This window comes from Vombatus ursinus, unplaced genomic scaffold (assembly GCF_900497805.2).
Source record: "Vombatus ursinus unplaced genomic scaffold, bare-nosed wombat genome assembly UNPS02006874.1, whole genome shotgun sequence".
NCBI lineage: Eukaryota > Metazoa > Chordata > Mammalia > Diprotodontia > Vombatidae > Vombatus > Vombatus ursinus.
Window position 1 is genome coordinate 715,819 of NW_020946652.1, and position 26,200 is coordinate 742,018.

General features: G+C 45.8%; 1 protein-coding gene across 7 annotated transcripts in view; it reads left to right on the forward strand.

Annotated features, from left to right (window-relative positions):
• The window catches only part of LPP (LIM domain containing preferred translocation partner in lipoma), a 692,945-nt gene that overhangs the window by 119,089 nt on the left and 547,656 nt on the right, over window positions 1-26,200 (forward strand). Inside the window, exon 2 of one of the 7 annotated variants that reach the window (XM_027848887.1) lies at window positions 6,841-7,014. The exons of the other annotated variants lie outside the window; for them this stretch is intronic. The gene's annotated coding sequence lies outside the window, so the exon portion shown is untranslated. The remainder of the gene's footprint in view (window positions 1-6,840; window positions 7,015-26,200) is intronic. 7 annotated transcript variants of the gene reach the window in all.

Genomic DNA, 26,200 nt, shown 5'->3' on the forward strand with positions numbered 1-26,200 from the left:
CACTCTCGTCCCGTGTGCCTCCTCATCCATCCCGAGCTGTGGCCCGTGAATGCATCACTAACACCTTGGGACATCATTTAATGAGATGAGACTGGCTTTCTCACAACAGGCTTTCATGTTTCAGGGGTGCTACCTCCTGTCTGTGCATCACTGAAAGGAAACTGCCTGTGGAGACTCTGATTGGAAGCCAGGCTTAAACTAACGTGTGGCTGGTCTAAAGGAAAGGAGGAAAACGATATTATAATATTCCAGGCCCTGTTTGGGAAGGACATCTCTAAATAATAATAGAGAGATAGTGGGGCTGAGGCAAGAGAGAGAGCGAGGGTCCCCAAGAAAAACTACTGGCTGAAAAACTGATTCCATTGTTAGGGAGTGGGGCTGGAGGAGGGGGCACTGAGGTTGTTCAGGGACCCAGATGTGCTACCTCCAGAGTTCTCCTGCCCAGCAGCCCACATGTGTAGACACACTCAGCAAGTTCTGTAGCTGTGGGGAAGAGGAGGGATGTATGGAAAGTTTTTCCCTTACTGTGATAGTCCCTAGGTAAGAGGTGTGTGTGTTTGTGTGTGATAGAGAGATGAAGGGAAGGGGGAGAGGAGAGAGAGAGAGAGAGAGAGAGAGCGAGAAGAGGAAAGAGGAAAGAGAGACAGCCTGTGGACCCAATCTGATCTCATAGGTATGGGAAGTTCCTAGCTGAGGAAACTCCCTCTCTCAATGTATTTTAGCTTCTCTCTACACTGGAGTCTCATTGTCTAGGGCACTGAGAAATTGTGACTTGCCCAAGGTCACACAACCAGTACATTTGGAAGTGGGCACTCTGGTCACTGCCCTCTGACTCAGTGCCCATAGCATCCATCCTCTTCTTCTAGAAGTGCTTTAGGTCGGTGGTGTCCAGCTCAAATAGAAACCCAGGCCACTAATATGTATGCAAGGAGTGCTCACGGCTGTGTATTGATTTAGTTTTTAAATGCAGCGTCATCCATGTTTTATTGTATTTTTATCCATTTTGTTAAATATTTCCCAATTACATTTTGATCTGGTTTAGGCCCCACAGGGGCTGAGTGTTGGATACCTCTGTTGTAGGTAATTTTTTAGAAACTGGCCATATCTTTCTGTCCATCTCTCCTCTACTCTCCCTTTTTAATGCTAACCCTCAGGAGCAGGGGATTCTGGGGGCTCGGCCTTAACTTCTGATTTTGACCCTTATCTGTGGGACTTTGGGCAATTCCATAACTCCTTCCAGCCTCAGTTTCCTCCTCTGTAAAATGAGGGCATTGGGCAGAGATGACCTCTGAGATCCTTGCAGCGCTCTCAGGGCAGCTCAGCCAGCATTAAGTATCGACTGAGGGCTAGACCCTGGCTTGTGGGGCTACGAAGGCAAAAGCACCGTTAGGCCTGGGATGGCGAGCAGGGGCTATACCATAGGTCATCCCAGTAGAAGTGCTGAGCTTCAAAGCAAGGGGGTGGAAGGAGGGGCAGAGGAGGTCGGCCACCCCGAGGCCAAGCTGGCCAGAGAAGGGCTGGAAGCTTATCATGGAAAAACCTGCAGATTATTTTTGGGCACCTCTTCCTTTGCTCCCTCTCCCCTCTTGGACTGAGTCATGACGTCGAAGTACAGATGACTGGGCTCGGACCCGGCACCCCTGAGTTCTGTACTCTTGGTACTTACTAGGCACTTTTCTGAACTCATTTTCCTCATCTGTAAAATGGGAGCAGTCATGCTTGGCTGACAGACTCCAATGCTTTGTATAGTGGAAGCTACTCCCTCCCACCTTCCTTGAGACTTTGCCAGACCCCATCCACCGGTTCCTTCTCTGCTCGCCTCCCCCACACCATCTTTTGTCCTCCATTTCTTTGGATTTTGTGCATCTGTAATTTATTATTTGTCCTATGGTCATACCACTGTCCTTCGTCTGCCAGATAAAGAGATTTCTAACAGTGGCCTTCTGGAGACACAGGTCCTAAACCAAAGGAGCAACTCTGATGGTGGGACCTTTAGGCCCTGTGCCTGGCGGCTTCGGGCGAAATTGGCGGGCATGTTTGGGAACTGCCAAAATTAGCATTTACCGCCTCTTAATTAATTAATTAGCATTAATCTGCCTCTCCCTGAGGGGAGTCATCCAAAGTTAGCAGGGTAAGTAGAGGCAGTATCAGAGGTCTTCCCATCTTCCTTTCCCCCCTACTTTGCCCTTTCTTCAGACCAGAGTGTGCTCCATGGAAGGACAAGAGGCCATCTGAGGTGGGGAGTTCACTGCTTGGGAGAGAGACTTAGACTGACTCATGGTGTTCTCAAAATGCACAGGATGAAGAATGCCGAGTGACCAATAAAAATGTGATCCAAACAGATGCAAAGCGCCACATCGGTCATAAATAAGAATGGACTTCTAAGATTAGGAACAACCACAGAAGGAAATGCCGACCATGCAAGGAGGCCAGGCCTAATGCTCTGCTGCACAAATACCAGGAATGGACTCCCCTCATCTCTCCTGGAATTGGAATTGGTTTCTGCCACTTTTTTCCCTTTTAACTAGTCCGTGAACAATATGCAGCAGGAACGTTCCCTTATGTAGCTGTCAAGGAAGCCATCCTTCCCATTACCATCTGTGAAGGCCTGGGGGATTGCTCAGAGCAGAGCCAAAGCTAGACTGGCCTCCTCATCTGTTCTACTGTCCTCCTCTCTTGAAGCCCTGGCTACCCTCCCCCAGGGATATCTGCTTGAGCAGTCCCACAGTCTAATGTCTTTGGGGGCCCAGAAGACGGTCCATTTGCTCCTTTATAGAGACCTAGGACAGTCAGACAGTGAGTTAGTCCATAAACAGTGTATTAAGTGCTTCTTAGTATGGGTCAGGCATTATGCTAAGCGCTGGGGGTACAATGAAAGAAAAAGGCAGAACGTACTGCTGCTGGTCCCTGAAAGGCTGAAAATTAGCTCGCACATAAAAAGATGTTCCAGCATCCACAGAGCCATGATGGAGACCTGAATAAAATGGTTTATGGTTAACGCAGCATCCATTTGCCACAAATTACTTCCTCTCTATCCTCCACCCAGCTGAGTTGCTTTGTAACAAGGCATTTTTGAAAAGAATGACCCACCGTTCTTTTGCTCTGTAGTTGGGTGGGAGGCCTCAGGCACCAGTGCTCAGTAACAATAACCACTGTAGCCACTACATTAACTGTATGTTGCTATTCATAAGCGGTTGGTGGGGTTCCCCAGCAGTGGTGGGATCATGAGGGAGTTGGGCTGGTGAGAGAGAAGAATATAAATTTAAAAAATCTTCATTTCCTTCTCCCATTTTTATTCCTCCTTCCCTATCCTTCCTTCTTTCTCCTCCCAATCTCTTTTATCTGAACCCTCTGTAACTCTAGAGTTGGAGCTGAAAGAGGCTTTAGAAGCTATGGAGTCCAAGTTCTTTATTTTACAGTTGAGGAAGGTGAGGCCCAGGGAATTGAACTGACTGTCCTGAGGTCAGCTCTTCCCCATTCAGCCCTTGCTCTTGCCACATGATTTTGTCCTCCCTTCCGGGGAGTTTAGTGGGGTGGTGTGTGGGAGAGTTAAAGGACATGGTGCTGGGTGTGTCAAATGGGTACCACCTCTCGGGGCCATCCAATTAGAAACTGACAGAGTGCCACCATCTTTAGCCTTTGAGACATTCAAATCTGTGGCAGACTGATGGTCATGTTTTCAAGAGTAGCACAAGATTTTTTAAACTTATTTTTTGGTAGCTTTATGTAGCCATGTCATCACCAAAGGGTCCCCTGGCATACTCTAAGACTCTAGTGGACTTGTGATCTCAATATGAGGCAGTGGGAATCACCTTGGCTTTGGAGTCTGATGACCTGCGTCCAGCATTGGCTCTGCTTCTCCCTCCTGTAAGACTTTGTACGAGTCTAACCTAACTCAGTGCACCTACTGGGTGCTTGTTGATCGACTGATTGATTCACTTATTTGTGTGCTGGCGTCTTCATCACTAAAAGGGTAGTGTTGGGTTAGATTGACCTTTGTGGTCCCTCTCAGCTCTGAACCTGTGGGCATCAATGTGGACATCCTCACAATGAGGCACAATAAAGCCTGTTCCGATCTGCCTGTCCTATGGAATTCTTATTCAAATCCTCTTTAAGTGCCCCATGGGGGCTGATTCATTGTGCTAAAGGCCTTCCTCTTTTCTTTGACATTGCATGATACTACTTCCATCACTAGTGCAAAACTCTTCTGTTGACCCCAGTTTCCCCGTTTGTAAAATGAAAGGACCACGCCCACTGACCTCCAGCTCTAAATCTACTCACCTCCCAGTGGACAAAGGAGTGGATCATCGACTGCCCTTCACTTTTTCTACGTGATTATCTCATCATTTTTTAGGTCACTTTTTCAGATGGCCTTAACATTTCTTTCAGGATGATTCCTCATTCGTAATATGTTTCAGCCTATATCATTCACCATTGCCTTTAAGTAATTTACAACTTCAGGTCTTTGGAGGGGTGAGGGGGAGAAATAGTGAAAAAGAAAGAGGAGGGAAAAGGGGAGAAAAAGAGAAGGAAAGAGAAAGAGGGAGGAGAGAGGGAGAGAGAGGGAGAGAGAGGGAGAGAGGGAGAGAGAGATTCATTTTATTCCAGAAACTGTGATCACTAAGTAGAAGGGATACAAGCAAAGAAGAAGTCTGTGTCCTCAAGGAGCTTTTATTGTAATAAAGGAAGACAGCACATGGAGTAGGGCCCAGAAGGAGAGTTTGGAGAGTGGTGTCAGACAGAATGGTCTGCTAGGCAGGAGGAAATGCATGCAGCCGCGTGTCATGGAGATGGCTAAGAATTCTTGGTCTTGAGATCAGATAAGATAAGGAGAACATTTTCATAATCAAGGTCATGAGGGCTGCACCCCTGTAGCCATATTATGAAATATATCCATACACACGGGAAGAAAATTATTTTCAAAAAGACGGGCTTTTGCTTCAGGGAGAAGTCTGGAGGTTATTGCAGGGTCTTCGCAGTCCTCGAGGGAGCCCCCTGGCTTTCCTCTTCCTGTTTAATACTGGGCCACGATCGCTGTCCACTTGTCCTGCACGTCCCTAGTGCACGGACTGATTGTGAAACTCTAGAGGTAGGCCATCCATCTGAAAATGGGAGTCTGGTTGGGATGTATTTCTTATCCACTTGTTCTTTCTTGTGTGGACAGCTGGGTCAAACCCTTTCGAGGGTTCTGGTTCGAGGGCTTCTCTCAGGCTATCCTTCAGGCCATGCAAGGCTTGATGATGGACTCTTGCCTCTAATTCTCTGTTATCCACCATTTCTGGAAACTGGATTTGAGGCCTCGTAGTTGGATCAGGAGAAGCTCAAAACACCCTCCCTCTACCATCCCTCTGCCCTATTGACACTTTTTACCAGACTGGATCCACCCATTGTCTTCTCACCTTTGTTATATGTCAAAATAACTTGTCCTGGGGAGCCAGGTAGTGTAGTAGATGGAGAACCAGGCCTGCAGTTGGGAAGACCTGAGCATGTACTACTAGCTGTGTGACCCTGGACAAGTCACTTCACTCTGTTTGTCTCAATTTTCTCATCTGTAAAATGAGAGGGTGAAGGAAATGGCAAACCACTCCAGGATCTCTGCAGAAAATCCCAAATAGGGCATGAAGAGTTGGACATGATGGAAACAACCGAATACCAATAACACAACAGACTTGTGCTGAATGATTTTTCCTTTCATGGTCTCCAAAGGAAACCTCTTGAAGCCCGAGGGTCTCCTAGACGCTTTCTAATTGAGCTCGTTTTTCTGCTTCGCTAAAGCCAGACCCGTCTATCACTGTGTGGCAGAAGTGCTGCTTTCTCTGTCTGGCTAAGGGCATGTCCACAAGGATAAAATCAGCTAGCCCCCTGTTACTGGAGCGTTCGATGCCATTTGACTTTGGAATGTCCAGTGGAGTTAGGTTTGCAGGTGCTTTAAATCCTTGCTCTTGTTTGGTTCATATCACCACCAAGGGAAATGAGTAACACATATGTTATGGTCATCCCCATCTTACAGATGAAGAAACTAAGGAACAGGATCACTGCCTTTGAGCTGGGAGAGCCTTGAAATGCCTTCTTAAGATTGCTGGGTCATAGGTCTAGAGCTGAAAAGAATTTTCCAGGCCATCTAGTCTGACCTCCTTATTTTTACAGATGAGGAAACCAAGGGCCAAAGAAATGAAGTGACTTGGTCAAACGACCCAGCCCTGCAGGTCATTGGAGGCAGTGGGGTTTGAACTCAGGTGTCCTGACTCCTTTTCTTTGTACTCCACTGCCCGTCTCATCCATTGGAAATCACCTTTCCCTTAACCTGAATAGATCTTTATGTATGGAGTTATTTGAGCCATATTTTACCTATCTTTGTTTCTCCAGGGCTCAGCCCATAACGGGTACATTTCATGGAAATTTCTTGTTGCCTGAAGAGCCATACCACACTGGGAACTGAGGTCAGCTAGCAGTCTCCTGTCTTTAGGTTTTGCAACCTGAGGATACCTGGGTCTCAATCCCAGTTCCGCCCTTCACTCCTTGTGTGACCTGGGATTGACATTTGCAGCTCTGTCATCTGTGAAATGGGGAGGTTAAGACCAGATGACCTTTGCATCCTTTCCAGCTTGGAACCTATTATTAATAGAGATCAAATGGTCTTCAGTTAATCCCTCCCTTCTGGAAGCTGCAGGCTGAAGGCGGGAGTCAGTCACCTCAAGGAAACTGCCTCATGCTGTTTTCTCCAGTGTGTAAGCTTCTTCACAGATTTGTGCTCTGAATTACATGGCAGGGAAGAGACATATAACATCCTGATGCAACCTGGGTGAAAAAGGTGGCTAAGAACTGTGCCTCCTTTTCTAGGGATGGGACGATGCTGACGCTCTCTTCCTGATTCCCTGCTTCTCAGAGGAGCCGTAAGCCCCCAGTAACCTCGTCTTCATCCTTGTTCAAAGGGAAGTCAGTTGGCCTGTCGGTGAGAGGAAGTGAAGCCTGCAGCCAAAGCAGCAATCCAGTATCTTTTGGGTGTTATGGAAAGTAATTAGTGTACCTGATTATCTCACTGGCTCAGCACAGATTTTCGGGGATGTGATGTAATGTGCGGAAATGGTTCCTTGTCAGATTTTCAGCTCTGATCAGATTTATTCTCAGAGGAAAAGGCGAGTTGTCAGGGACAACTCGAAATTGATTTTCCTCTCGCTCCTGTTGGCTGAGTCTGTTCCCCTTTGAATCATGCTTCTAATTTAATATAGAGAACTGAGTGTCCCCACCTGGAGACAGACTGTTTCTTAATGACAGGTAGCCTAGGCAAACAGTTCCTCTTTCCCACAGAGGCCAAGAGCTGTGGCTTCCTTCCCCTGCTACCTGCTGCTGGTCTTTTTTCTTTCCTTATTTATTTGTCCAGGATGGCTAGGATGAATGTCAGATGACATCCAATTAATCACTGCTTTAATTGGGCCTACAGAATTGTGATAATCAGTGGCCAAGCCTCTCTTACAGCCTGCAGTTCATGTTTGGGAAGAGAGTCGGATTGGAGCCTTTGCTGAGGATGGAATTGGGTGGTAGTGAAGTCAGCTTCAATTTCCTTAATAATGGATTCAGTGCCAGCCCTGGAGCCAAGAAGCCTCAGGTTCAAGGCTTACCTTCGACGCTTATTGCTTGTGTGATCCTGGGCAAATCACTTATGCTTTCTGAGATTCAGGTGTTTCCTTATCTGGGAAAGAAAAGCTCTCAGCTCTCAGAGTTATTGGGGGTATCAGATGAGGTGATGTATGGAAAGTGCTTTCTGTGTAAATGTCAGTGATTTTTATTGGGTCCCAGAGATTCATGGCTAATGCCATTAGAATATGGGCTGAACTGAAGAGGAGAACTGGTAGTGGAAAGTGAAATGTGAGGGTTGGACTGGCTGCCCTGGAAGGTCCTTTGTAGCTGTAAATCTTTGATAAACAGATAATAATAACAATGATAACGATAGGGAGTGTTTGTAAAGTGCTTCATCTATGTTATCTTATTTAGTTCTCATAACAATCCTATGAGATAGTTGCTGTTAGTATCCCCATTTTACAGAAGAAGAAATTGAGACAAACAGAGGTTAAGTGACTCGCACAGAGTCACACAGCTAGTAAGTGTCAGAGGTAAGATTTGAGCCCAGGTCTTCTTGACTCAAATTTCAGCATTCAGGAAGTCAGTAAGTATTAGGTGCCTACTATGTGCCAGGCACTGTGCTAAGCTTTGAGATACATAGAAAGGGGGTGGGGGGGAGACAGTCCCTGCCCTTAAGGAGTTCACAGTCAAATGAGCATTCTCTCCATGAGGCCCCCTAGCTGCCTTAGAATGTGGTCGGAACAGAGTCTGGCTCTTTCAACCTTGTAAATCTCAGACACTGATGACAAAGGGTCCTAGATCTAATTCAGGAAAGGACCTTCAAGTCCTTTGTTTTACAGAGGCCAGACAGTAGACAGTCAAAGTCAGAAGCAGAATTTGAACCCACATCCTCTGGATCCAGACACGTTCCGTTGTGCCAGGGCTTGCTTCTTCAGACAACTGGCTGTCATCACAGTAATGGACAACAGCCCCCTGACATTGACGTGGCAAGGTGTAGTTTATCCTCACTACAACCCTAGGAAATAAAATGGAAGCCTGTATTTTTTTTTAATCGGTTTATTTGATTAAGGAGCCAATAATTTCTTTAGTTTTCCATTAAAAATAAGTTTTGTTGTTTTCTCCATGGCTTTATGTCCCAAGCCTTCCTTTCCCCATGGTTATCCTTCCCACCCACCCACACACCCTACATTGATTTCTTCCTTGCAACAAAGTAAAGTGATTCAGCAACACTAACCACTGGCATTCCTGTATCTGGCAGGGTATACACCACTCTGCCCCCATAGCTCCACCATCTTAGAGCAGTCACTCTTCAGTGCCTCCTTGTGGTCCTTGTGAGGAGTTTCTAAGCTCTTTCATTAGCTAATGATAGGGAGGGAGGGCAGGCTAACCCCCTGTCAGTATCACCATCACTCCCAAGAATCCACGTCAGAGCGCTGCTTCGAGCCTCCCGACACTGGCTCTGACCTGTCGTCACCTTCAGAGGGATAGGCTGCCCGGGCTGGCCATGGTTTCCTGATATTTTAAATGGGCATGATGATAAAGCTTACTGACCTGTCCTGAGGGGACAGGAGAGTTAGAAATGCTTGGATGCTTATTTGCCAGAGTGAGATACAGAGTAAAGAGAGAGAAGGATTTCTCAGCCCAGGGGATGGAAGGAAGGAAGGAAGGCATCATGGCCAGGACAGAGCCCAGAGCTCAAGTCCCCTGTGGAAGTACCCATCCTCTGGGCTTTTCTAGAAGCTTCTAAAGGATTTTGCCTACAAAGAGCTCCAGCAGTGACCAGCCCTAAAGAGAGACCTTAGTGGTGCAGAGAATCTGACTTTTGGAGACAGGAGAATGTTCTGGGCAAAACCCTGGGGACTCATCCCTGGTTTAACTGGAGTGGTCTGGGACCTGACTTTGTTGCTAGAGACACAGTCCAGTCACTGGATTTTAATGGAGAGAAATATCAAGTTTCTCTGGGCCATTCTTTAAACATTGTTTAAAGGGAGGGGGAGGGAGTGTGAGGAGTAATTAGGAAATCAGGAGGTCTGAATTGCATAAGGCCACAGGGTGCCCTCCTTGGCGTCCTCAGGAGCTCTGAAATCAGGAGTTCTTCACTTTAATTGAGCTGTGGACCCCTTTGGCATTCTAACTAACAATGCAGTAACCCTTCTCAGAATGTTTCACACGTATGAAATAAAATATGTAGCATTGTAATGGAAAACATTTATATGGAAATACAGTTATCAAAATATTTTTTAAAAAATTCATAGGCTCTAGGCCAAGAACCCTTGTCTTAGAGGTCCCACTTCTCAGATCCCTGAAACAGAATAGCCCTGGGAGGGGAGGATGTAGCTGACATGCAGTATGACCTTGGACCTGCTAGACTTCATCCAGCACTTCAGTCTTCCTGACAAAGGGCTAGCAGTTGCTTTGGTTCCAAGTCCTGCTAATGAGGTGAGGGACTGAGGCAGACTTCCAGCCTGCTGCCTTCTCCAGTGGTCATGCTTATTGGAGGGAGCTGAGCATACTAGGCACCATATACCATATAAATGCTTATTCCCTCCCCTCTTCTGCGTGGTGGGTGAAAACAGCACTGGAAGACCCAGGAAAATTGGGTTCTCATTTTAATTTAATGCTTAGTGGCCATGGGACTTGAATAAGTCACTTCTCTAAGTTTTCGGTTACTCTTCTGTAAAATGAGGTCAATAAAACTTGTTCTACTTCAGAAGGAAATGCTTTTTTCTTAGTGGCCGAATGGAGACCCTCATCTCCTGACTCCTGCAGATCCAGAGCTCTTTCTACCAGACCTCTTTAATACCTACTGTGTCCAGGAGGGAAGGGGTGGGGCTTGTTGGCTTGGAGAATGGGAGGGGTCTTCCCAGTCCCACTTCTTGAAGGAGGTGGGGCTCATCAGCCACAGAAATCTGGGAACATTTCCTGGCTACAATTATTCAGACCATAGATAAGGCCTCCATCAGACAGCATCTCCCTTTAACATCCTGTCCCCTCCTAATAATCCTCTGAACATTCTCTCCAGGCGGGCTTAATTGAATGATAGACAAATCATGTCTATGATCCATCCTTTGGTTTAGAAGATTGGGGTGAGTCAAGCTCTCAGTACTCCGCTAGCTTTGCCGGCAGATTTGTGCCCCAGTGCCTTGCCCCCGATCTCCCTCAAGGCCTTCAATGGCTTCCTTGGATGGGGAGATGTCATCTCCTTGGCCTGTCATGGACAGCCCATGATAGTCTGGCTCCATGTTCCCTCTCCAGGCCTTATTTACTTTAGTTCCCCTTATACATTCCCTGTTCCCCCAGGCCACAGCTGTCTGTTGCTCAATCTCATTCTGCCCTCTTGGACTTTGTTGCCTCTGGTCATGACCTCCATGCCTTGACTGTACCTTTTGCTTTTCTCTATACTGTGGAAGAGCCATCTCTTCCTTCAGGACTTGGCTCAGTTACCAGACCCTTCCCGTTCTGCCTGTCATCTCCCTTTTCCAGTTCCTTGTATCACTGGGTCTCCATCCCTCCTTCACCAGGTTCACTTTCTGCTTTGTATCATACTGATGTGTGGATGTAGCTTCCCCTACTAGATCCACAGCACTCTAAGGCAGAGAATGTTGAGAGCAGACATTTAATACATTCTCGTTAAGTTAAATAACATAGTGTAAAAATTGGGCATAGGTTGTGACTCGACAAAAATCACAAATGGCATGATCCAGAAACCAGGTTGTCTTGTCCACTGCCCCCACTGCCCATCTTTAGGCCAGTTCAAGTCAATAAGCATTTATTCTATGTGCCAGACGTGGTGCTGAGTGCTGGGGCTACAAGGAAAGGGAACCCAGAGTCTCTGCTCACAAGGAAGTCGCTGCCTAATAGAGGAGATAGTATGCAAACCGCTATGGACAAACAAGATGTCGGCAGCATAAATGGAAGCTAATTAATAGAGAGAAAATAGGAAAAACTTGTTTCAGGGGCTCAATGGACTGGGATTGGTTACATGTTTCAAATCCTTGTTTACCTTTCCTTACTGTGTGAATTAAAAAAATAATAAGCACCTATTGTGTATCAGTTCTGGGAATAAAAATAGAAAATAGAAAGGTGACAAAGTGAAAATAGAAAAGTTTGGGCCCTCTTATATTCTAATAGGAGTAAACAAATGAAAGGGAGTGCTGGCCAGGGAGAACAGTGTCTGGGACATCATAGAGTTGGTGAATCAGTCCATAGGACAATCAGTTAACACACTTTCCGTTTATTCGTTTGTCTGTTCGTTCATCCACTCACCCACCTATCTAGAGGATATGCCCAGAGGTGCAGTGGAGGGTAGAGTTGGGAGTTTCTACCCTGAAAAGAGGAGGGGACATCTCCCATTGCCTGAGAATCTGAGTTTAGTGAGGGCAAGAATGTTGAGAGGGAGGAGGTAGCTGTAAAAATATGATCCCTGAGACCAATTGTCAGCCTGCCTGGAGGTAGTAATTGGTGGGCTCTGCCCTACATGAAATTTCCGGTTGAGGTTGGCTGGTCCTCACTGCTTTCTCGGAAGCTGTCCCAAGAAGTCTATTCTCCCTCCTTACTCCCTATAGGACCCAGGGAGTGACTTTTTGCTCAGTGATTTGATGGAATGTGGTGTAATTCAACCTTCTGGGGTAACAGAAAGACATCTGTCTTTAGCGAGGAACTTGAACATCATTTCTTGGAGAGAAAGAGTACAGTTGAGTCAGGGGAGGTGATGACAGGTTTAAGATGACATGATTTGTTAGAGCATCGGTGAGGGAAAATGCTGTCCCATCATCTCATGCTTCCAGGAACTTTTCAAAATCTCTAGTAGGTACTAGAGCTAATGCCATTTTCTATTGTATAAACTTTGTCCTTTTCCAGTTCATTCTTCATCTTATATCATGGGATTTAGAGCAGGGAGGTACCTTTGAGGTGATTTGGCCCAGTCTCCCTATTTTTCAGGTGAGGAAACTGAGACCTAATAGGGTACAATTACTTGTTCAAGGTCATACAGATAGGAAGTTGCAGAGCTTGGATCTGAACCGAGGTCCTCTGTCTCTAAACCTCTTCATTTTATACCTAAGTTAACTGAGGCCTAGAGTGGTTGAGTGACTTGTCCAAGATCACACAAGTAATAAGTGGCAGAACTGGGATTTGGCCAAATCCTTTGACTCTACTCCCTCATTTTGCAAATGAGGAAACTGAGTCCCAAAAAGGTGATGTCATTTGGCAAAGATCATATAGGCAGTAAGGGAAGAAATGAATCCAGGAAATTTTTTTTTTTCTTTTCTTTCTTTCATTCTTTATTTTCTTTTCTTTTCTTCTTTTTTTTTTGTTTTGTTTTGTTTTTGGTGAGGCAATCGGGGTTAAGTGATTTGCCTAGGGTCACACAGCTAGTAAGTGTCAAGTGCCTGGTCTGAGACCAGATTTGAACTCAAGTCCTCCTGACTCTAGGGCCGGTGCTCTATCTACTGTGCCACTTAGCCGCCCCTTCTTTCTTTCTTTCTTTCTTTCTTCCTTCCTTCCTTCCTTCCTTCCTTCCTTCCTTCCTTCCTTCCTTCCTTCCTTCCTTTCCTTTCCTTTCCTTTTTCTCTTCCTTTCTTTCTTTCTTCAACTTCAGAACCACTGTTCTTTTTGATGTACCATGCTACCACCTCCACATCTCTGACATGTGACTCCATATAAATAATTTCACTTCTCTGGCCCTTAACTTTCCTGTCTATAGACTCAGAATTAAAAAAAGCAACTGCCTCATAGGGCTATTGGGAGGATCAAATGAAATAGATGTAAATTGCTATATAAATATGAGCTATTAGTATTAGTTTCCATACCATCAGTGGCACTTGGTACCCGATGAGGGCTTCAGTTATCCTGGGTGGAACTTGAGGCCATAGGGTTGGCTCTTGTCTCTTCTTTGCTATCTCACAAAATGAACAACTGGGTAGCAGAGGTGGGATTTAACTAAACAAACAAACAAACAAAAAAAGAAAAATACAAGAAAAAACTAAGGACCAGAATAGAATTTTAGGGGGAAAAATACACTAGGCCTCTGATGATTATTGAATGGGAATAGAAAAGAGTATGCATATTCTCAATTACGTATGACACTTTGACAGAAAAAAAATGGATCCTGTTTCAAGACAGGAAAAAAAAAAAACCTCATGCAGAAAAAGCAGAAATATTATTCACATCCTTTAGTGATCAGAATGCAATTTATATATATATATTATATATATATAAAGAGCAACTTAAAAAAAAAGCATCATCAACTGGAGACTAAGTCAATCCTAAACAATTGTTGGGTCAAACAACAAATCATAGTAGTAATAGAAAATGTCATTAGAGATATTGATAACAACAAGACAACATTTCAAAATTTGACAGATACAGTCAACTCAGTTTCAAATGTCAAATTATAGCAGTTCTTAGATTTTACATCACATTCATCAGAATAACAAAAATGAAGAGAAAAATGGAGAATGATTGATGTTGGAAGAGGTTATAAGAAAACAGACACATTGATGTACCCTTGGTGGACCTGTGAATGAGTACATCCATTTTGGAAAGTAGTTTGGAATTATCCACACAAAAAAGGTTACTAAATAGTGTGTGATGTTTGACCCAGCTAGAGCTCTGCAAGGCCTGTGCCCAAAAGTGATCAAAGAAAGAGGGAAAAAATCTCTTACGTTCAAAAATATTTGTAGTAACTCTTTTTTATGGTGGCGAAAAAAAAAAAAAGAAATGGATATCCAACTGAGGAATGGCTAAGTAAATTGTAGTATGTGCATATGATAGAATACTCTTGTGCTACAAAAAATGAGGAAATAGATGATTTGAAAAAGATCTGGGAAGATTTTACATGAATGGATGCAAAGTGAAATGAGCACTACAACAACAGCATTATAAAAACGAACGATTGTGAGGACTTGTATAAATTGATGAGGAATGAAATGAGCAGAAGCAGGATCACAATTTGTAAAATAACAACAATGTAAAAACAAAAAAGCTTTACAACTTAGTGGCACAGTGGATAGGGGGCCATACCTAGAGCCAGGAAAACTCATCTTCTGAGTTCAAATCAGGCTTCAAACACTTACTAGCTATATGACATTGGGCAAATCACTTCACCCTGTTTGCCTCAGTTTCCTAATCTGTAAAATGAACTGGAGAAGGAAATGGAGATACTCCAGTATCTCTGCCAAGAAAATCCCCAGTGGGGTCATGAATAGTCAGACACAACCGAAATAAGAGATAACAGCAAAGAAGTGTGATCAATGTAATGATCATTCACAACTGCACAGTATGGATAATGAAATACTCTAGTACAAAGAGGGGCTGGATTTAGGGTGCACAATGAGACATTTTTGTGTACAGTCATTGGGGGAATTTATTTTGCATGACTATGAATATTTGCTAAAGTAAATAAGCTCTTCCTCCTTTTCCTCCTCTTCTTCTCTTCTCCTTCCCTTTCCCCTTCCCCTTTTCCTTCTTCTGTTTGGGAAAGAGAGAAAATAGATTTCTGTTACCTTAAAATAAAGGAGAGGTGTATGTGTATGCCTTGTGCTACAAGTGTTACATGTGGCATTTACTTTCAGATGAGGTAGTTATAATTAGTTTTAGCTTTTTTACTTTGTTACAAGAGAGCTCTCAATAATCTGTACGTGTATGAATGTAAAAAGAAAACACATCAATAAAATAAAGATTAGGGAAACCAAAGATGGCCATTGTGATATAAATTGGTGTCCCAGATATCTGACTGCTGCTAGGCGTCATAGAGCAGAGAGGTCAAATACACTGTCCACCCATGTGGCGGCAACGCTCCTGAGCACAACCAAACCGTATTAAAAATGTAATTGGGAAAAAAATTTAACAAAATAAAAATATAACAAAACATAGATAATATTACATTTTAAACTAAGTCAGTATCCGCGGGGATTCTTAGTACCTATTGGCGACTCTGTTTCTCTTTGAGTTTGACGCATCTGGTATAGAGATTAGAACTCAGAACTGGAGTCAGGACTAGTGGAGACCTAGTCTTCCTTCACACCCTTGCTAGCCACATGATCCCGTGTAAGTCACTTTGCCCCTATCGTTCTTCGTTTCCTCATTTGTGGAAGTAAGAGGACTCAGATGATCCTTCCAGCTCTTGACCCAGTGTCCTATGACCTTTTCTTGATAGGATTATACGTGAGTTTAAACTTGGCCATTTTTGGTCTGATAAACCTTCCCATTGTAAACTGAAGCTTTAGAGGGGCATTCCAGAACCTCCCATCCTCCCTTCCATCTCCTCGCCCCATTCATCTCAGCTCGTGCCATCCTTCGGCTCATGTAAGGCCCTAGCATCTCTGTGCTGGTATCCCTGTAATCCACAGAGCTCTGCCCCTCAGGACCTCTCGTTAGAAGGTGAGGGATGCCAGACAGCTCACTGAGCACTCTTTGTTGTTGAGAAGGCAGCCTCCCGTTTCTGCCCAGGCAGGCGTGATTCTTCCTTTGGTGGTTAGGGAGAGCTTAAGGTGATGAGTGATAAAGCCCTTGGATTTCCTGAGCCTTGAGGAGCTTCGATGACCCATCAGCCTTTGTTCTCTTGTCCAGGAGGGAAATAAAGACACTGCACAGTCATCAGCCTGGATAGGGGGCCCAGAAAGGCTGAGACATAGCAGACTGATCCCACGAATACGTACATGTATGCGTGTAGACAGTATTACACATACATGATTAAATAAACGTATATGTAACCTGCACACACACATATAGAATGGGCACATACACATGTGTGTATATATATATTTGTATATGAGTATACACACATAGATTCTTCTTAAGATGGCATATCCATAAATACTCAGAAGGCTGCCTGATTCCAGTTTTCAGGTGAGATTAGCCTTTTATTGAGTGTTTTATCTGTCAGACTCCATCCTCCCTGTGCCTGCCTCCCAGGCTTATTAGCATAATTGTGTTGCTTAAGCTACAATACAAAAAATTCAGCAGTAAGAAGCAGTTCACTGTGGCGATTTGTTATCAAATGCTTTTACTTAAGGGCAGCGCCAGCAAGGATTTAGTATCCAGTTAGGCGATAATTTATTTTTATTTGGAAAAACAAAGCGGGAGAAAAGAATTTTCTTTTTGTTGTTTTTAAATAATGGAGAAATTAGAAAGCATTGGCTCTCTGGGAAATTGTGCACATCCCTCTTCTCTCCCCCGAAGCAGCTTGCTCGGGGAGCAGAGAGCAAATTCAACTCGATTTTCTTGTTGGCTCAGAAGGAGGGGGCCTGAACAAGGTCTGTGTTAGCAGACAACCAAGTTCCCCTCGGGTGCCCCTGGTTTGGGAGGCTGGTCCCCTGGCTGTGGGGAAGGTGGAGGCAGCTCCCCGCTCCCCCTACCCAGTTCTGGCCTCAGAATCCAATGCCTGCAGCCAAGCCCCAGTTTTTCAGCAGCCTGGTACAAACTGTTCAGCTTTGCTACCACCGCTCTCTTCAGACTCCAAGAGAGCTAACTTTGTGTTCATCTCTCTGTGAAAATTCTCCCTTTCTCTTTATTTCCTGATTGACTCTCTGGAAAACACTTGTGATTACTGCCTGTGAAGGACAGAGTGTGAAATAAATCATTTTCTAAGTAGTTTAGGAACCTTCCAGGGAGAGCTAGAGAGATGGAGAGAAATCGAAAATGAGAGATTTGAAGATTGCTTCTCTTCCCTTTTTCTTAAGGAAAAAAGGCCACTGAAACCTTCCTTGTTGGTTTCGATATAATGCAGAGGGAACTGTGGGCAGTTGAAGCCTGGGACAGCAGAGAGGTGGGTCTTGGCAGGCCTATGGTCTGGGCCTGCCATCCCATAGGATGCCTAAGGACCTGCCACCCAAAGTCTGTTTATGTTTTTAGGACTGGCTACCATGTGACTCTTTGACCTGGACCACTTGTGACACTGTTTTCCAAGGCCCAGGGGACTGTGGTCTGACCTTTTGTGGCAGGAACACCAACAAAAGTGAAATAATGATTTTTTTAAAAGAGCTTAAATATTTTGTTGAGGGAAACAACTAGTGGGAATTAATGATGGTGAAAAACCTCCACTCAGTTTCCAAGAGACCTCTTTAATGCATTGTTAGCTTGTGTTGTAATAGGATTTTGCTGTCTTGAGATGTGACTTTAGGTGGGAGAAGGAAATTCCCTTTCTCAGACATGGGGAATTAGAGAGTCGCATAATCTGTTAGCCCTAGAAGGAGATTTGTAGACTAAGATGATGACGAGCCCTACTTATTTTACAGATGAAGAAACTGAGGCCCAGAATGGGGAAGCCACCCACCGAGGTTCTTATGGTTAGCAGGTGGCTGAGACAGCATCTCAGAGCTCCTCAGCCATTGTTTTGTGCTGACTAAATAGGAAAGGCTGAAGGGCAAAAGGTGGCTCGTTCCCATCAGTGAAAGAATTAAAATATTTCACCTTAAGCACAGAAATCGTGTATTCTTGTGTCTCACCCCTCCCCCCCCCAGAGGAAACATGTTGGGAGCACTGTTGACTCTTACTGTGTTTTCCTGATCTCTCCATGGCATAGACTTCAGGGTTTCTAGACACCAGGATATTACTGGTGTAAGTCTTTTCTCCCTGATACAGATTTTCCTCCTTCTATATTGATGAAACGGTCTTTGGGAGGGCCATGACCGAACTTGACCACCTTGTGATGTGTTTCTTTGAATAAAACTAGGCTGGTCCATAGAGACAGGTGACTGTAGATCCAGCAGATACACAGTCTTGGACTCCAGTTATTTCCAGTGTGGTAGAACTGATCAGAACTTGAATATTGATGGAATACGTTACTTCCATTACCATGCTGAGGCATGGAAATGAGACTTTTGGGGCAAATGGCTGGTAGATAATACAATCAATCAGTCAATCAATCAATACCCTTGGTATCTGAGTCTTTATCATCAAGGAATCCTGGATTTCGAGCCCAAAGAAACCTAAGAGACTATTTAGTTCCAACCCCTCATTTTCCAGAGTAGGAAACTCACGATTAGAGTAGTGACTTGGTTAAGGTCACACGGTACGTAGTAAAAAGCAGGGCCGGTCCTTGAACCCAGTTTCTCTGACTGAATCCAGTGTGCTTCCCAGTACGCTGCACTGCCTCTAATGGGAATGACTTAGTACTCCTCTTAGTGAAAATGATTTAATCTTTTCCGGTGATACAGAAGATACTTGGGGAGCTTTGGTTTTCTCGGGATTTCATCATAAAAAATACTCACCATTGAAAGTCAATTACTTTGGAAGAAAATCCGATTAATTGAACCTTCCTGTTGTGTGGATTTAGAATCAAGCACTAGGAGCAGCAAGGTGGTGAAGTGGGTAGAATACCAGCCCTACGGGCAGGAGGACCCGAGTTCAAATCCAGCCTCAGACACTTACTAGCTGTGTGACCCTGGGCAAGTCACTTAACCCCAATTAAAAAAATAAATCAAGCACTGACAATAGTGCAGGTAATGGGTGTGTGTTTCCAGAATTCTTTGTGCCATATAGAGAATTGTGGAAGTTTAGAAGCCATATTTACTGCTTTAAAAAAAAAAAACAACTTGGTGATTAAAAAGGCCCTCATTGTTCAAGGAGGAATCGGCCCTCTAGGAATATTTTCTCGGCCCTCTTCTTCCATGATATTTGGACCAAATGGAATTTTCAGTACTCTTGTGTTTTGCCCAGGTCTCTCTCTGCTTCCCCCCCCCCCCAGCCCCCCCCCCCCCCCCCCCACACACACGTTATTTACCAGCAGGCTATGAAGTTGTCTTCTCCCTTACCTGAAGATCACTGGAAATCAAGGACCCAGAGAGAAACCCATGTGTATTTTTCAAAAGCGTTGTATCTGAGTGTTTCCTGAAAGTGACTCTAATGAGAGATGAGAGAGAGAGAGTCACAGAGAGAAGTGAAGGTAATTTCCCTTTCTGGTTAGAAGTAATTTCTCATAGTGAAACAGGATGTGTTTGTACACTGCAGGAATTTGAGGGGAGCTGTTCGAAAGGGGTGGGGGGGGGGCACTTCGTGGGGCAGGGTTTACAGAAACTCTTTTCCCTGATTGTGTGAAATTCTAAATGAGAGCTGCTCTCCTCAAATATCTTAGTTCTCTTTTTGAGGGAATAAAAATTCCCTTCCTTCTTGGTGGGACAGTGAGGGATAGCCACTGCAAAGTTTTCTAGGGAGATAGATTTCAAAAACCAAAACCCATCACTCTCACTCTGGTTTGGGCCATAGGTGGCCTGCCATGCTTTTCTATCAAATCTGGGGTGGCAGAGTTGATGGTCAGCTTCTTAAAGACAACTGTGGGTTGGACTCAGAGGACCTGGGACTGAACCCTAGCTCTGTGTGACCTTGAGCAAATCTCTCTCAGCCTCCTTTTCCTCGACTGCTAAATCCTGTCCTCCTGTTGACCTGTAGGAGCATTGAACGCTCACATTTTATCACTGGAGGAGAGGAGATCTTCTGGTGGAAGGGACCTTTGAGGTCCCCCCCCCCACTTTTACAGAAGAAGCTGAGGTCAAGAGAGACTTGGCCAGCTCAGACCCAGTGAAATCAGTGTTTTCCCATCTTCAACGTGGCCTTAACATTTTTAAAGCCACAACAGAAGAGGTTTGACTCTTCCTTATATGTGAGCTAACCCTCGCTTGCAATCCACCGGTTGGAAGAATTTTTGGTTGTCCCCTGGGTCTGGGCTGGAGATGGGAGCCTGTGTTTAGGAAAGAACAGCTCCTTCTGTTGCTGATTCTGGTCCAAACTCTGCTCTAAACGTCTGTCTACTTGGGATCACCGAGAGAGCTTGAATAAGCTTAGGTAGAAGAGGAAAGATGAGTGATGAGAAGGTCGAGAACAAGAAAGAAACAAGCGAGGAGGAAGAAAAAGGGAAAAGAGACCGAGAGACAAGTAGTTGGTGTTGAGTGGTGAAAGAGGTCTCTGGAAGGGCCTCAGGGGACTAAATGGTCAGCAGCAACCTCTCTCTTTGTGTTTGAAGGAGTCCCTGGAGCCTTCCTGTGTCTCAGTTTTTCCACTTGGTCAAATCAGATAACGGGGATTACCGTCGGTTATTGTATCTATCAGTCAGGAGAATGGGGTAAAGCTCTGGACTACCCCATCCGCACAGATCACCCTCCTCTTTGCCTGGGATACCCTACGTCTCTTGGAATCCCTCACTTCCTTCACAGCTCAACTCAGGGGCCTTCTTCCGGAAAAGGCTGCCCCTGCTCCTACTCCCAGTCCTGTTCTTGGCTTGAAATGCCTCGGAATTCTTTTGTCCAACGTGCTCTGGATTTGCTTACCTTTGAACATTGTGGGATTGTTGCTTGCTGTCAGCTCCTTGAGGGTGGGGGCCATTTTGTTTCTGCGTTTGTAGCCCCAGTGCCTGGCACAGAGTAGATGCCCAGTAATGAGTGCTGGGGGAATGGGAGGGCATAAATACAGAGTGCCACTGGGCTGCACAGTATTTCTTGGGATCTGCAGAGGGCAGGCACCAGGCAAGTGCCAAGTTATTCTAGGGCCAAAGGAAAGTGACTACCAGGCCTGAGTATCTAGAATGGCAAGAAAGAGAGCTGGTGCCTGGCTGCCTTTCCCTCCTCTCCTGTAGGACGTTTTCAGAAGCTTTTAAAATTGATACTTCCTGAAATGTTGATTAGAAAGATATCTGATCAGAAATTACGGGGTAGTGACAGCCCTGATTGTACAAATGGGTGTTTGGGATTGTGTTGCTGGCTCACTTGTCAGTACAAGTGAAATGCTTGATTAGGTTGAATGATGGATGGCTGATGAATTTCCCTTTTCTCCCCCTTGGAAAGAGGGCATCTGTGAGCTTGGGAGGGAGGTGGCCAGGCCCCAAAGCAAGATGTGTGGTTCTGCTGTGAGCCTTGGTGGGAACCTGAGCAGGGAGTGGGTGTGATGGGGAGCAGAGGCAATGCCTCACCCCTCGGGGGAATTGGGCACAGGGAGGGGCTTCCCCTGGAGTCTGGTCTGCTGGTGGAGAGGAGGCACATCTTCTCACATCTTGAGGCTATCCGTGATGGATCCAGAGGGGCCAAGGACAGAGAGCCAGTGGCTCTGATGGATGGAGGCAGGTGGCAGGCCTGTTGAGGCCAAAGGTGGACAGGGAAGGAATCCTGGTGGGGGGTGAGGTGGCCCACTTTGGCCAGAGGCTGTGCAGGTGGAGGCAAAGGTCTCCTAGGAGCATACTGTCAGTGCCTTCTGAATTCAGCAGCCTGGGGCAGAGGCCTTTACCCGGCCCTGGTTCCAGCATAGCTGAGGGGGAAGGCTGGATCACGGTGGGCTCAGTGAGCCCCGCCCTTTCCCATGAAGGCCCCTCCTCTGCTTGAAACAGAGCCAGTTCTTATTAGCTGTGTGACCCTGGGCAAGTCACTTAACTCCAATTGCCTAAAATAAAATAAAAAAAAAATTAAAAAAAAAAAAGAAAAAAACAGAGACAGTTCTCTTCCCCCTTTGAAGCCCCTGCTGTCGAGGTGGCCTTTCCGAGTTTGGGTTCTTCTGTCATCAGCATGAAATGGAGAGCCAATGGACGCTGGGAGAAGCAGGAGGAGAATTGTGTTTTCTAGCCCTGTACACAAACACGTCTCTTCTCTTTGATTAAGTATCCGGTGAAACCAATTTACATGAACTTCAATTAAATTTTAATGAGCACGTGGGTGTATTAATATCATCTGAGTAATATGGGCAGCATGGATTCCAGTAAGTGAGTCTTCTCTGCTCAGCTCATTTCCCATGCAGGGTTCGTATTACTAGAAAGCTTCCAGCCTGATTTGGGGGCGATCAGGCCTTGGGCAGGTCATTCGAGCAAGCCGCCATCTCCTAGTTTTCTGTTTTCAGAAGGAGGAGCGCATCTGGGGAGCAGGCTACACACAGACAGGTGCTAAGGGTCCCCTAATTGGTCCTTGGCCAGGAGGCTTTCCGTCTTATTCTCCCCCCTCCCCTTGTTTTTAAAGAGGGAGCCTTGGCTGCTCCAGGAGGGGCACGGAGGGCTTTGGAGGACTCCCAGGGATTCAGTAGTGGAACAAGGCAGCCAGAATGTCCAGTGCCCCTCCATGTTGCCTTGGCTGAGCCAGATGTAGAAGATTTGAGAAGGATGTGGACCCTCAGGATGATGAGAGGGCTGGAGCCTGTGCCCCATGAGCACCAGCTGAAGGACAGAGGCTGCTCAGCCTTGAGAAGAGGAAGTTCCTTGAAGGTCTGTCACTGAGTGTTGTTCCAGCACCAGCCCAGAGGGCAGTGTGACACAAGGAGATAAGTCCGGACTCTTGAGTCAGAGGCCCTGGGTTCAAATCCCACCTTTGACCTTGCTCTTGCTCTGGGAAAGCCACTTCACCTCCTTTGTCCTCAGTTTCCTCATCTGTCAAATGAAGGGGTTGTAGTGAATGGCTTGTGAGGGTCTCACCCTTCTCTAGATCTTAGGGCCAGGTGGGGAGGAAGCGTAGTTCAACGGGAAAAGCACTGGCCAGTTACTCAGAGGACTGGTGTTCAAATTCTACCTCTCTGACCTTAACTCAAGTCCCTTTGTTCCTTTCTCTGAATCCCCATTTCCTTACCTGTAAAATAAGTGGGTTGGACAAGATGGCCTTGAAGGTCTTTCAGGGCTCTCGGTCTCCGATTCAGGGATTCTGGTGGGGCCTGGGCTGGACCTCATGATCTCTCCTCTCCTTCCTAGCTCTGAGATTCTGTGACTCTGGGAAGGATGAGAAAGGAAATCGCTGCCATATTGGGGATTTTGCAGGAAGCCAAAGGGACCCATTAGTCAACGGCAAACTTATCTTTCGATGAGTTGACGATGCATATTGGAATCTACAGGGCTACCAGCTCCCCCATTTGGGAGCCATAGATAATTTATAATCCTCCTTGGACCCTACAGAGTCAGCTTATTTCCCCTCATAGCCTGCCAAGGTAGTGCTTGGAATTTAGTAGGCACTTAATAAATACTTATTGATTGATTGATCACCAATTTTATAGAAGAGATACCTGGAAAGAAGATAGAGGAAGATTTTGGTCCAAGTACATTCAAGTTAGGTCTCCCTGGTCAGAGTGTGTTTATTTTACATAAATCTATTTGTGTACATTTGTGTACAGAGACAAAATGACTTATTTCCTCAAAGTTGTTCAACAATATTGCTGTTACTGTATACAATGTTCTCTTGGTGTGGTGAATCTTAAAACCTAACAAGTTATTTTAAACATAGGGAAACTAAGGCCCTTTAAAAGTGAAAGGATGTGGCATGGCTATTTGGCATCTGATTCAGGGTGAGTAGAAATAGAGGGTGAGGGGATGAGGTAATAATATCCCTTAACCTTAAGAGCTAAATCCTTTTATGCTCACCTATGAACATCTATTAAGCACCTACTCTGTGTCCAGTACTGTGAAAGTCAAGGAAGGCAAAAACCACCTGTGGCGTCCTTGTGGGAATAAAACGGTTTCCCTGTTGGCTTAGTTGATAACTTGGTAAACTAGAGCCCGGGGAGCAGACTGTTGAGCTCCCCACTGAGCCTTCCTTGTGAGCCCCCACACAGCAGAGAAATGGTCTCAGCTGAGTAGAGCAGACCCCTTTAGCTCTCCTCAACACTGGCCGGCATGAAGGTTGGGCAGGATTAGTGTGGGGAAACATCAGCGTGTCTTCAGACATTTCACTTTCAGCTTTCTCATTAGTTCAGAAAACGAACCTTCTCTCCCTTTGTGTGTGGCCCGTGGCCTCACTTCTCAGTCGGGAGCCCCAGAAGAGGGGTAGGGTGGCACAGTGACTGATGACTTCCACTTGCTGGGAGACTGGTGATGGCCATGGGCCTTCGGACTCCATGGCTACTGATGGCTTTGCTAGGGTTTTCTCATTTGATAGTCACAATTACCCATGGTGGGAGTCAGCAGTAGGAGTATCCTTAGCCCCGTTTTTCAGATGAAATAGCTGGGGCTCACTGAGTTTAAGTGAATGCCCGGATTAAGGGGGTCATCTGTTTCAGAGCTTGCCTGGTACACAGTAGGCACTTAACAAATGCTTATTGAATTGGTGGATAGAGTACTGGGCCTGGAGTCAGAAAGACTTGAATTTGAATCTAGTGTCAAATACATACCACCTGGGTGACCCTGGGCAAGTCACTTAACCACTGTCTGCCTCAGTTTCCTCAACTGTAAAATGGGGATCACAGTAGCACCTACCTCCCAGAGTTGCTGTGAGGATCAGAGGAGATCATATTTGTGAAAAAGCCCTCAGCACAGTGCCTGGCACTTAATAAATGCATATTTGTCTCCCCCCTTCCCACTTTCCTTCAGCTATTTCTCCTACCCTGGCCCAGATCGGCAGTGAGTATCATTGGCTCATTTCTTGATGAGTTGGACAGAGGATGGAGGGATGGAGTCCATTACAAGGACTGTTTTCTGAAGGACTGGGTAGATTGTGGCTAGGTTCCAGTTTTCCAGGGGCTGAGGAGCCACACAGGGACCCAGAGCAGGAAATGAAGTCCAGAAGTTGGATGGCGAGGACCTAGTTCCTTCATTTTGTGTATAAGGTGAGGAATTGGGCACAAGGAGTATGACAAGGTCCCAGTTACTAAAAGTGGGGCAGCCGCGTCCGTACAAGGCAAATAGCAGAGTTGGCATTGGGAGCTGCTGAGCTCTGCATTAAGGTGTCCTTAGCCAGAACGTCCGTCCCCTGCCTAGGGGCCTGGCCGGGCTGGGAGCCTGCTGTGGGAGGGAGCCTGAAGTTGGGGGTGGAGGGAAATGGCGCCAGCTCTGGAAACAGACCCCACTTGGAAACAGGGAGGCCAGCCAGCCCTGCCACCAGCCTCCACGTTGTGGCCACTCCCCACATTAACTCTGATTCTTTTCAAAGCTCACTGGTCAGCCACCTGTTTCCTTCGTTTTTGTTCTGCTCAGTATTACTGGGGGTCCAGCTAAGCATGGGGTTTGATCCCCTTTGTAACTCCAAAAAGATCAGCTCTGCAACTCTCTGGCTGGCTGCTTTGCAGAGACTCACCGGGGCTGGGCTAAGACCTTGAAGGTCAGCTTCATCTGCTGTTGGACCCTGTTGGAGCCCAGAGGGATGAAACACAACATTAAACATCATTGGAAAGCGCCATTTACTACCTTCTGCTCAGGGATGCAGGCCATTGAGTGGTTCATGGCAGGCGCCATCATTAATGTGCTTTCCAGTTACTCTGGAGACCTTCTACTGGCGGTGCCAACCTTCAAGGCTGGCCGGGGATTGACAGGAAAGAAAACTGGTCAGTCCACCATTGCTGGCCTTGCCGACTTTTCCTGTGCTTTGAGCCTAATCACCCCATGGAGGCAGAAGTAAGAAATGTTCTTTTCAAATTCTTATCTCTTCCAAACAAACAAACAAACAAACTCTAGGGATCCATTACGCTCTACACCATAACTCCCCAAAGGACCAAAGAGTAGAACTTGTCAGTTTATTCATTATGCAGAATGCCATGTAAGCTTCCTGAGCACACATCTTCCTCTTTGTACCCTCCCTTCTTGGCCAGCGGGCACACAGTAGGTACTTAGGTAGTGCTTGTGGATTGGAGTCTCAGCTGTTATTAGAAAAGATTTGCTCACCCTAGAACTGTCCAGCGGAGGGACAGACTGTTTATTAAAGTCAGAACCTGGAGAATCAGAGTTCAGGGAAAG